Source organism: Cricetulus griseus, chromosome 3, assembly GCF_003668045.3.
Source record: "Cricetulus griseus strain 17A/GY chromosome 3, alternate assembly CriGri-PICRH-1.0, whole genome shotgun sequence".
Lineage (NCBI taxonomy): Eukaryota > Metazoa > Chordata > Mammalia > Rodentia > Cricetidae > Cricetulus > Cricetulus griseus.
In genome coordinates, this window is record NC_048596.1 from 235,347,522 (window position 1) to 235,360,885 (window position 13,364).

The following is a 13,364-nucleotide window of genomic DNA, read 5'->3' on the forward strand; positions in this document are numbered from 1 at the left end:
CAACTTCTACAATATCAGCCAACAATCAGCTTTCATCTTCATCCCAATCTAAGCCCAACAACACAGACACCACCTGGACCTGTAGAAAAGCCCAACACAGCTGTGCTTCCCAGCACAGCCTGCTCCTTGTTACCCAAAACCTCTTTGTGACCCTCCATGGGACATCACACAGCTTACTTCTGAAATGGTAAAATCAGCAAATAGGCTCCCACCCACCCTGGATGCTGACACAGGACCATTTGGGCACAGAATTTCCAAGTTCTGTGTATCCTCTATGTAGTCTAGAATGGCCTTCCCACTCCAAATGGCTTCCCCTCTTGGATCCATAGACTCTTCCTCAAAAGAGAAACCCATATAAGGAAGCAGATCAATGTTGAGCCTCGAAAACATGAAGTCCAAAATAGGGACTCATTTATGTGAGCCTGAAGATGCTACTTACTTTCTACTACATCATGAACAAACATATTCCTAGGACTCTGGGATTGGGCTCAAAAGGAGCCAGAGACAGACATCCTTTTTATGAGAGAGTAACTAGAAGAGATATTAATGACATAGACAGGTAGACAGAAGAATGATTGTGTTCCTTTTGTACAGGTTTAGGTGAAAGAAGGGTGGGAAAGAGATTGAGAAGTTTTGGGGGGGACCTTCACTTGGCTGCTGCTGGGGTAACAAGTTAAAAAATGTCAGGTAATAGAAGAACATCTTCTGTGTCTGACTTACTGGGGTTTGTAGGGTTGGAGGGCAGGAAGAAAGTCTAGTGGTTCTCAACCTTTCTAATGCTGCAATCTTTTAATACAGTTCCTAGTGTTGTGGTGACCTCAATCATAAGATTAATTCCATTGCTACTTCACAACTGTAGTTTTGCTACCATTATGAATTGTAATGTAAATATTTGTGTTTTCCTGTGGTCTTAGGCATCCCCTGTGAAAGGGTTGTTCCATCCCCATCCCCAAAGGTGTCCAAAATCCACAAGTTAAGAACTGCTAGTCTAAAGTACAAGTGACTTTGGGTCTGGAAACCAAAGCACTTCAATTTCTGGAATTTTCACAGTTCAACTAAAAAGGAGGAAATTTACAAAAGGCAAAGCCAAGGCCAATAATACTCATGACATAAAACCAGCCCATTGACTTGCTTTGCAAGAGAAATTTCTTTTATCTTAGAACTTCAGTGGAACATAGGCCACAGTGAAGATTCATCTGCAACCACCATCCTTAAGCAGCCTTTAATCTCCTCTCTCAGCTTGTCTCTGGTTTTTCAAATGCTTCTTGCTGTTATGAATCAATAATAAAAGATATAAAACTGGTCCTCAGATATTAAAACAAGTGTCCAAGTCACTCATAATCAGAGAAGTATTGAGTAGGATCACAATGAGATAGCATTTTTTTCTCTTACCTGACTCTTTAAAGAAATATGATAGTATACTCTTTTGCAGGGCTTGTGAGGGAGTGTAAACTGCCTTTCAATCCAGCAACCAGGGTTTCTGGATCTATCCTAATGACTGACCCATCATAAACTAAGTAAAAACACAAGCATGATGTGTTTTAAATGCAAAACATTGGAATGATGTTTGTAAATGCAAATACAATATACATGGCTGCCATGGTTAATCTGCATTTGTCAACTGGATGGGATCCCCTTGGGAAGACACTTCTGGGTATATCCATGAAGACATTTCCAGGTAGTTTTAACTAAAGAGGGAAAAATCTACTCTGAATCCAAGCGCCACCATCCCATGGCTTAGATTCCAAACAATAAAATGGAAAAAGTGAGCCAAGCACCAGCCATCATCTCCCTCTGCCTTCTGGCTGCAGATGCAATGTGACTAGCTATATCATGCTCCTACAGACATACCTTCCCTGACATGATGAACTATATACCCCAAAACTTCAAGTCAGAATTAAGCCCTGCCTTCCTTTAGTTGCTTTTGATAGATATTTGTTATAGCAATGAGAAAAGTAACTAATGCAATGAGAGAAGTAGCTAATACATGGCTCTTACATAGAAAAATTCATTGAATACATATTAGTGAGTACACAAACTATTGTTCTGTGGACCTGAAAAAAAGAACCTGGGTCAGTGAGATGGCTCTATGGATAAAGGGATTTGTTGTCAACAAGAGTTTGATACTCAGGACTCACATGGTGGAAGGAGAGAAACCATTCCCACAAACACACACACACACACACACACACACACACTACTACTACTACTACTACTACTACTACTACTACTACTAAGCAACTTTAAAGAGATTGGAGAATAGATCCATGAGCTGATGAGCTGATGATCAGATGTTTCCTGTGACACGTTGCAAAGCAAAGATAATCGGTGGACAAATGATTATCCTAATTCTTTGTGTACAAAACAGAGCATGCAATAAATTTTACCTGTGTTTGCTCATTTGTGCAAATAATTATAGGAAATATATAACAGAAACTAAGGAACCAGTTTGCCTACAGATATGCTCTAAAGAAGTGAGAAGAGAGAAGGAACAGGAATGAATTTTGACAGCTCTTAGAATCTATCTTGTCTATAGAGTTCTAACCTTTCAAACCTTAATTAGGTTCCACATGCAAAATGTAGAAACAAAATGTAGATAAACTGGACCAGGATGCCAGAGGCAACAATCGGACTAGGACAGAGACCCACACTGACAAAGTGAGGGAAAGGAATATGTGACCTTGGTTATACTAGAAAACAATGTGCTGATTAAATATCACAAGGCAAAAAGATTTCTAAGGGAATTTGCTAGCTAGTGAGTAACTTTGCTTCTCACAAGGGGGTGTCTTAGAAATTCTGCAAACACTGTATGTTCACAGAAGAACTGAACAAAGAAAGAAACAAGCAAGATGCTGACAGCCAAATATACCTCTTCTGGGAAACCAAGGAACACACTTCCTACATATTACACAAAGGAAGGCTAGAATGATGATTGTGTAGGTTTGGGATGAATGGGCGGGGGAGAAGAATATTTCTTTCTTGTATCTAAGTATATCCTGCATAATTAAAAAGGGAAAAGAGGAAGTTTGCAATAAAGAAATCCAACAGGGGGCTGGTGAGAAGGCTCAGTGGTTAAGAGCACTTGTTCTTTCAGAGGGCCTGGATTCATTTGCTAATACATACATGGTGGCTCACAATGATGTGTAACTCCCATACTAGCACATTTGTGGTCCTCTTCTGGCTTATGCAGAAACTGCACATGAATGATACACAGACATAACATTCAGACAAAACACCCATATACACAAAATAAATCTTTTTTTTTTTTTTTGGTTTTTCGAGACAGGGTTTCTCTGTGTAGCTTTGGAGCCTATCCTGGCACTCGCTCTGGAGACCAGGCTGGCCTTGAACTCACAGAGACCCGCCTGCCTCTGCCTCCCGAGTGTTGGGATTAAAGGCGTGCCACCAACGCCCGGTTCAAAATAAATCTTAAAAACTTATTTTTTAAGAAAGAAATTCTCCTCTAGAAAACCTCTAAACAGGTTACAGTGTGTTTAAAAATATGCTTAAGAAAGGGGGTATACATGGAGGGCCCTACCCTCCCTGGGGAGCAGAGGGGGGATTGGGTGGGGGACGGGGGTGGGGGGAAGGAAGAAAGGATTGACATGTGAATCCAGCCTATTCCTAATTTGAACTAATAAAAAACAGTACTAAATGAATAAATAACATTGAGAACTGAAAAAAAGATGAGTGGACCCACCCATTGTTGGGGAGGGGACCATTCCCTGGGCAGGTATAAAATGGAATGAGCTGTGTGCTACAAGGCATGTGTTCATTGCTCTTTCTCTGACTGTGAAGGTGGTTCATCTAGGGGGAATATAGGATAAAAAAATAACTATTGACCTCAAATATTTTCCATTGGTACAAATTTTTGTATGTTGATACAAATTTAAAGTTAATTTTGTTATGCTGTGTGTATGTTTCTACTCTTGTTTGGGGTATTGCACCTGTGCAGATCATTTAAAAATACAATGTATAACTAAGAAATGTAGATTAGTAATTGGCCATCTTTAATATTTGAACTTATAGTCATGTTAGGTATGTTTTCAAAGTTAAATAGATATATATTATAGATAGATAGATAGATAGATAGATAGATAGATAGATAGATAGATAGATGCTCTTCAAACACTTCAAAGACCTACAGAGTATGGCACTTAAGATGTTTTGTTAACATAGGGCTTTTTATTGGCAGTGAGACATGTCTGTTCCTGGCAGCACCAATCTACTTCAGAAAGGATAATGGGCATCAAAGAACCTCCATATGGAATTTGCTTTCAATGTGGCCAAATTAGTCATTTGGGCAAGAAACTGTCCTTGCCTCAATGGCTGATAATATACCATCCAAACTGGACACAAAGAAAAGTGATTGCCAAACTTTGCCAAAACAAGGTGGGAAATCCTTCAAAATCCCTGCTTCACAGAAAAGTCTGCCATATATTCTAGGCCTGTAGGCCAAAGATTGGGTGCTCCAATGTTGCAGCAGAACCTTGGGTGACTGTCCAGAGAGCCAAATGTGTCTGTCATCTTGGAAGTATTTTGCACTGCACTTTCTATTTACTTAGGTAATATTATATCCTTCTGGGTCTTTAATAGAGTTAAAGACTAGACAGTAATACTTACTGTTTTTCTTTAGCTATGATAGAAGGCAAATTAGGTACAAAACTTTGGACTCAGCAAGATAGGATAAATAATGGAGTATTTTCTCTGAACTTGCCAAATACAAATGGACTAGATATTATAAATGTAATTCTTGATAATTGTTCTTGTTTTATACAGTTTTACTATTACAAAGTTAAAGCCCCTCCTTTTTATTTAGACAAAGAGAGGGAAATGTTGTGTACTGTTATTTTAACTATGTAAAGATATGTTACATTTTTTTATGCTTGTACAGGAACCTCAGCTGAGGAATTGCCTCCATCAGATTGTCCTGAGAGCATGTCTGTGGGGCATTGTCTTAATGATTAATGTGGGAAGACCCAGCCTACTGTGGGCAGTGCCACCTCTGGGCAGGTAATCTTGGGTTGTATAAGAAAGCAAATGGAACAAGCACAAGGAGCAAGCTGGTAAGCAGAATTTCTCTGTGGTCACTGTTCCAGTTCCTGCATGACTCCCTTCAATGATGGATTGTAACTTAGAAATGTGATACAAATATACCCTTTCCTCCTCAAAAAAAAAAAAGAAAAAAGAAAAAGAAAAGAAAGCAAGAAAGAAATTCAACAGGCACCACCTTACCCAATAGCTCAGAGTGAATGTGATGGGTTCTAAAACAGACTGACAACAAAGTTCCAGATACAATGCACTAAAATAATATAGCAGTTCTGTGACATTGCTGGAAAATGCTCAATCATAATCTAAAACTGAGTAGAGTTTTGAGGACATTCTACCAAGCAAGGGATTTGTACTTTGTGGTGTCAAAGCTGGGGAGAAATCTCAGTAAGTAGGTATAATATGTACAGTATGAGCAAAAGGATGCCAGCTTTATTCCAAGAAACCCTGGAGGAAAAAAAGCCAGGCATAATGTCACACATCCATAATTTCAGCACAGAGGGGAAACACAGGAGATAAACACAGGCTGGCTCATTGACTGGCCAGCCAAAGAAAATGTCTCAGGCCAATGAGAGACCCTGCCTCAAAAAAGCAAGGTGGACTTTTCCTGAGTAATGACACCTAGACCCCTGAAATTGTCCTCTGGAACACACAGACACAGACACACACACACACACACACACACACACACACACACACACCACAGAAAGTGTTAGCAATGACTAGGAAAAGCTGAGGCATTATAAGTATGTGAGGAGATAACAACAGTGATCAACTCAGGAGCGAGGTAAGACTGTGTTCTCAATGTAGAAACAAAAGAACAAATTTAAATAAGGACAATAGTTATCGTTACTCAACCATATCAATGCTGTTTTTCTGGATTTAATAATCATGTTGTGGTAACATCTAGTTGCCATATTATAAATAAGCTGAAGAATGTAAAAAAAAAAACATTCTGGAAATCAAAAGGTAGTTTCAAGTAGGAATATAGATAAGCTTCTCTGTTCATCTGGGGGTTGGTGTATGTGAATTTTGAAAGGTGGTCTTCTCTTTTACACTTTGATGGTTATCTGTGCTTAAGAAATTTAGAGACTGCTTGGTGGTGGTGGTGGCACATTTAATCCCAGCACTCATGATGTAGAGGCAGGCATATCTCTGAGTTTGAGGCCAGCCTTCTCTGTAGAGTCAGTTCCAAGATAGCCAGGGCTAAACAGAGGAATCCTATCTTGGAAAATTAATTAACTAAAAATAAAGAGGAATTTTAGAGACTAAGCTTGAAGCTCTGGAAGTTTTCTTAAGTTTCTAAAGTTTTCTGGAAAGGGTGGGAAGAGGGAGAAGGCAAAAAAAAAAAAATGTGTCCTAGATAACGAGAGCAGAAACTTGAGAATGGCCACTATGAACTGTCAGTAGCATTTGTAATGTGGAGACTTCAAAGTAAGCCCTTTGTCAGAAGGATTTTTACTATACTATCAAAACCTAAAAGTGTACGGCTAGCTCTCAGTATTATAGCTGCAGAGCTTGGCACAAGGTCTAGTTATCTACTAAGATAAGATAACAACTGATACATAAAGCCATCATCAGCTCTTGTCACACATTGATGTGCCTCTATTCATCTTGTTCAATGCCGGTTTAGGGAGAATATGAAGAGATGGAATCCAGAGGACAGCCATGCTTTAGGAATGAGAACACAGGGACTTTGGTCAAACAACTCACCTGGGTAGCCTCTGACCTCATTTGCCCCAGGTAGCTTCCAGACTTGCCTTTGGCCTCCACCTTGGAGGCTCACAACATTGAGCACACACATCAGTTGTCTATCCACACCAACTCTGTGCTCAGTCAGGTATCACAGAAGCAGCAAAGAACATCACATCCACTTTTTGAGATAGAGAAAGAGAAGCTCTAGGTAGAGTTCAGTTAGAGAAGAATCCATACTGGATGAGAGTTAAATTCCATCTCAGCCAAGTGAGTTATAGACACCTCAGCTGTGACAGTTTTAATTGTCAACTCAACACAATCTAGAATCACCAGGGAAAGGAGTCTCAGTTTGGTATTGCCTAGGTCAAACTGGCCTGTGAGCCAGATCTGTAGGAGATTATCTTGATTGTGTTCTCTGAGTTCTGCCCACAGTGGGTGGCACCAATACGTAGGCAATCCTGAACTGGAAAAAAGTGCATGCAGGCATGCATTTATTCTCTCTGTTCTTGCCTGTGAATGTGACCACTGTCACATTCCTGCTGTCTTTACTTCCCCACAGTGATGGACTCTAACCTGGGGTTATGAGTCAAATAAACTGGTCTTTCCTAAGTTGCTTTTGTCAGGGTATATTGTCACAGCAACAGAAGGGAAACTAAGATAACAGCTCATACTTAACCCGTTCCTAGCGTGACAGCGGTACTGTAAAGGTCTAATTTTCAATATGCAAATTCTCATATATAAGCCTATTTCAAAAAAATAAAAATCCATCTCAAAATGTTTGCATAGCCCTGCTCTCCAGTTCTCTTCATTGTCAGCCCCCTTCAATTTCTACCATCCTTTATCTCTCTACATAATTATTTTATCTATGAATATTTGATGACAGTTTGCAAGAAATCCATTTTCAAAAGCTCTTTTTAGAATGTGCCTCTGAGTTTAATAATCTTAATGGGCCAGCCTATTTTTATGCTGAACAGCTCAAAGTCTTGTTATCCACTCGTGTGCTTATTTGTTTAGAATCACAGGCTCAGCAAGAAGAGTCACTTAAAGGACTCCTCTCACTTTTTTCTCAGCTATAATAATTCTGATATTCATTGAAGAATAACTTCAAAAGCAAAATGAAGTTTTAAATAATCTTGGAACTCTTAACTTTTTGACCTAGCATAATTTTTAAATTTTATAACTTTAGAGAGAATAACCACAAATGTTATATCTTTATACAGACACTATAATTATTAGGTATGACATTGCAACAGTTTGCATTTGAAAAGGAGGGTTGTTTTTTCTTCCACAAATTAAGATAGTTTTATGGGGTAATTTCTTCTTTTAAAAAAGTGTAACAATTTGATCTGGTAAGATGGTTCAGCAGGCCAAGGCATTTACTACCAATCTTGATGACCTGAGTTCCCCTGTTAGAAAGATAGAACTGACTCCTGCAAATTTTCCTCTGACCTCCACATTCCTGCCAGAGCATACATGTGCTCATACACATATACCATATACACACGTAAATAAAAAAGTCACTAAGAAATACAATGGTTTGAGACAGTGCTGGTCTATCATGTATGAAGTCCCAGGTTTGATTCTCAGTGCTGATAAAACAAATTAAGCAACTTACTTTAATATCTGGTTAGTAGGACATACATACATATGTTCACACACACATAGAGACATATTCAATTGAACTTACTAGACTATTTTACAACTCTTTATGCAACTCATTGTAACAAATTCTGAGATAGAGATGAATGGGGGTGTGGGTCTGGATGACAGCATGAGTTATGGGAAGATATTTAAAGGCTGATTAGGACTAGACACTAAATAGAAGATATGAACACTGACAACCAGGATCTCAAGTAACTATGGTACAATTCACTCCCTCTCTCTCTCAATCTGTCTCTGTCTATCTCTCTCCCAACTATCTTCATCTCTCTTTCTCATCACCATCCTATACCAGGTGATGAATGTTAGATGTGATATGGTACCCACAGCCTTTGAAGAATGTTGCATATTTTTCCCAAGACAGAGCCTGATCCCTCTCCCCCTCTTACTTAGGTAAAATAAGTTTGTTGCCAAGACTCAAAGGGACCACAGTCTCACTTTTCTCTTGAAATACTACCCTTAATGTCTGCTAGCTTAGTATGGTTCTTAAGAAGACTGTGTATTTTATAGGACCAGATCCCACCCCAACTCATTCTACTTGCCATTGCTGAGCTTGAAACTTTACCACACATATAGTATAACATCACTGACATAAAAAATTAAAGAAAGTAAGAAACCAAAACAGCATCATTAGAATTTACCTTGGAGAAATAAATAGAAACAGAAAAGGAAGAAGAACGTGTCAACACTCTAATGGAGGCTCCCTGGATACAGAGTCACATTGCTTTCTATTCAGCTCTGGTCTCATTACTTCCCTTTGTATTCAGTAATATTTAAGTATCCACAAGACTCTAGACACTGCTTAGTAAGGCTGAATGTAAAATATTGTAATATCCATCTATAGGCAATTCTTGAGATATTTAATTAAAGACATATCAGAATATAAATATTCATGCTCCATGAATGTTACAATAAATCTTTCTGCCACGCGCTTGAGTTCTGCCCACCATGTGGATGGACAAAATAATACATAGAGACTTATATTATGTACAAATGCTGCTTGGCCAATGACTAGGATTTCTCATCTGCTAGCTCAGTGTTTATTATCATGACTCTATATATTTTATAAGACTTATTGGACACCTTCCGCTGGTGTCCTCATCCCTGGGATCACATGATGGCTCAGACCAGAGAGCAGGAAGAAGAGCAAAGGGGAAAAGAACCACTTCCATCTTGTCCTTGATTAAATATGAGTCTCTCTGCTATGTCACTTCCTGCCTGGATCATCACTTCTTTACTACGTTTCCCAGAATCCTCCGTGACTCCTAGTCCTGTCTAACTTGCTGCCTCATTGGCCAAACAGTACTTTATTCAATAATCAATAAGATGACCATACACAGAAGTACATTCCCCATCACATGAATATAAAAATAATAAAATACAGAATATCTTTCCTTCCTTCTTTGCTACTCTCTAGCTGTTGGGGGGATTAATAGTGCACACCAGTGGACCAAAGTTCCTGTTACATTGAATAGGAAAGGTGACAGAGTCAGAACAGTTGTACACATATAGAAACTAGATATCCATGGAAACAACATAGTTAGATCAACTAAAATTCCAGAGGAAGTGAGAAAGCTCCAGCAGAGAAGCAGAGTCTACAAAACATAGACATTGTAATACCTGAATTGCAAACTTGTGGCAGGCAGACAGAAAAGAGACCCCCAGGGTTCAAGCTGAGGCAGTATTACTGGACTTCCTGCTCTCCCTGTGTGAAGCCTCTGTCATGCTATGAAGATCCTCTAACTGATTAAATGGGGCCACTAGGATTATCCAGCTTCATCCCCTTATATAAAGTCAACTGATGAAGAACTTTTCACAATGCCCCAGGTTTTTTGTTTGATAGAAAGAAGGAAAGCCTACCCCTTCCTGTGTAGGGGGTGCATATGCCTGTGTGTTCATATGTGTATATCCAAGTCTTTACTGGTAAAATTGAATGATTGCCATTTAGTCAAAAACAACAGGCGAGCTATTCTGTATCTGAGACACTTATTTTATCAAATTATTATCTGGGTGCTGAAGGGATATTAGAGATGCCCCTATGGCAAGTAGCCTCCAATACACTGGAACCTCAAGAAGCAGCTCTTTCTTTTCATGTATCTTTCCAATCTTTCTAGATCCTTATAGAAAACCCCTGCTATCTCTGAGAGAGAGAATTAAACTTCTGCTGTGAAGTTTTAAAAAATGAAGGAAAAAAATAAAATCTTGGTTTCCAACAGTCAAGACAATTCTAGAATCAAAAGATATACCACACCTGATATCAAGAGGGAGAAGCCCTTTTGTCCACTGTTGTTTTATTCAAAGCTCAGGTAGAAGAGACTTCATTATATGAGTTCTAATGGTTTTCCTTTACTAAAAGACTTTTAGGTCCCCCTGATTTGTCCCCTTATGTGTGTCTTCTATAATGGGGATAAATTTGACCATGTATTGGATACTTGCATTGTGACCATGACAAAATCTCCACACAATAGGTTAAAATGGTAGATTTACATCCTGTATTTTGACCAGAAGAAGAGTTACGCATTTCATTATGTATAAATTTATCTTAACAGAATGTTGTGAAATCTGATCTGTGATGATTAGTGTTAATTTTCCACTTCATAGAATCTAAATCACCTGGGAGATGAGCCTCCCAGTATGCTTATAGAGGATTATTTTATTGCATTAATTGAGGTGAAAAGATCTACGCACTGTGGGTGGCAGCATTCCCTAGGAAGATAATCCTGGACTATAAAAGTGTGGAGGATGTGCACCAAGCCCTTGTTAAGCATGCATTTATTACTCTCTTCTTCTGGCTGTGGACATAATGTAACCAGCTGCTTAAAACTCCTGCTGCTGTGATCCCATGCAACAATGGATTATAACCCAGAACTCTGCATTATAATCAACTCTTTCTCCTTAAAGTGCTGTTTTTGAAGAGTATTTTACCGCATCAGGAAAAGAAATTAAGACAGTGTCCGGTGTTCCTTAACCATTAGAAGAGAGAGGACTCTACACCATGCCTAAACTCTACTACTAGCATGGAGTTTATCCTTTCATGATCTACTTACTGTTATTTCATTTCTTCAGGTGCTCTGTCATGCCCATGGCATTATTTTTTCAGGGAGGGTTTTCTTAAGGAAGTGCTTTTATACTCATTTCAGCCCTTCTTTTGAGAGGATAGCTGTCCTTTTCCAGTGGCTGATTCTGTCCACAACCTGCTTTAGCTAGTAGGATGAGGATCTCCACCCCCAGGCTCAGGGTTCAAGGGGATTTGGAAGCTGATAGGTGAGAGGTGACTAACAAGGAGCTACTGAAAAGCTTTCTTTCATAAAGGCCACAGCAGGGGAAAGAGTCCCTGAAAAGCCTTACTGATTTCATTTCTCACCTAGGGGTTAAAAGTATCAATATTTTAAAAATACCTACACAATAAATACAAGAATGCCTTTTTTCTTTAGATAACCATGCTTTCAAGAAGCTGAAGGTAGAGTGAGGTGGTGAGCTCACAGTCTTCAGAGAGAAAGAATTGAGGGAGCGGTACCCAGTAAAAAGGATTCTAGCCTTTGTTTTTTAAGACAGACCATCATATAGCCCAGGCTAAACTTGCTACGGGGCCAGTGGCAACATTTAACAGATTCTCTGCTTTGTACATGGATTACAGATGTGTGTCACTGTAGGCAGCCGTCCCTGCATTCTCCATTACAAGATGGCGCCTGCATCCGGCAGGCACCGAATGTAAACAAGTTATTGCGCAGGCGCTGGGTAACTTTCCATTCCTTGGTCTCTGCCTCTCCTGTGGCGTCATATGGTCCGATGAGCTGCAGCCAATCACGGGGTAACACGTCCGAGGCGGCGGTTGCCAGCCCTTATTAGGGGACGGGATTCTTGGCTCGGGGTCTCCTCTCTGGTAAGCTTATGCTCTCCTCTCAAGACGCATTAAAGCTTTACTGCAGAAGGATCCGAAAGTCCTGTATGGTTCTTGCCGGCAAGACTATTGCGCGGGCGGGACATCTGGTGCCGAAACCCGGGAACTTGTTAACATCGCCGGCACCGCGGAGACCCCTCGGACGAGGAGGATTCAGAACTACAGGGTGGTAAGTTCGGAGAGGTATGCTTTATTCTGACACCTTCTTTTTTGACTTTGCTTTTAATTTGTCACCACTATGGGATGGATCAGTAAAAGCCTTAATTCTAGTCTTTATTACATTGGTCTTATATTGTGCCCACCGTGGCTGGTGTTCCAGTTCGAGACCAAGCTTACCCCAGGTAGCCTCCAGCATAATGGGCTCTTCAAAACAGAGAGACCTAATTAAAAACTGTCTAGAGATTGAGGCTTGCCGTCCCATGGTAGCAGAGAGTCAAAAAACGCTTAAAGAGGTACAGGATAATATATCAGAAAACAAACGAGATGAGAGATTAGGAACTCAAAAAAGAAAGGACATGTCTAAGGAAAAAGGCCCTCCCCAGGATACAAAAAAAGGGGGAGAAAAAATAGGGGATAACCGGTCACACCCGGTAAATTTAAGAGACCTGTTAATCCAGCGGGTGTACTTCCATCAGCACCCCCATTATATGAGTCACAACAAAAATTTGGTACCGACTCCTTTTTACCATTAGAGGAGCGGAGGAAACTGCAGATGGTTTTCCCAGTCTTTGACAGGGGAAAACCAAACAAAAGGAGGAAATGGGAGCATTCTTACCCTCGGTGCCAAGAATTGCAATATCCATGGCACTCTTTACCCTTAATTTTCTAAACATTGATGCTCAGGGCCATACTGCGGCCAAGCGTCACACCTCAGAACCTAAAAGGCCAAAGGAAATGGTAAAATGGAAAGATATCTTAACTGGTCTTTGGAGAGGCCTGGATCCTATTCTCATAAGATCCAGGGGAACTATATGTGTTTTTCCACAGGATGAAAAGAATCCCCTGTGGATCCCAGAAAGACTCACCCGAAGAGCCCCTTCGGACCTTCAAAAGTCGGAAC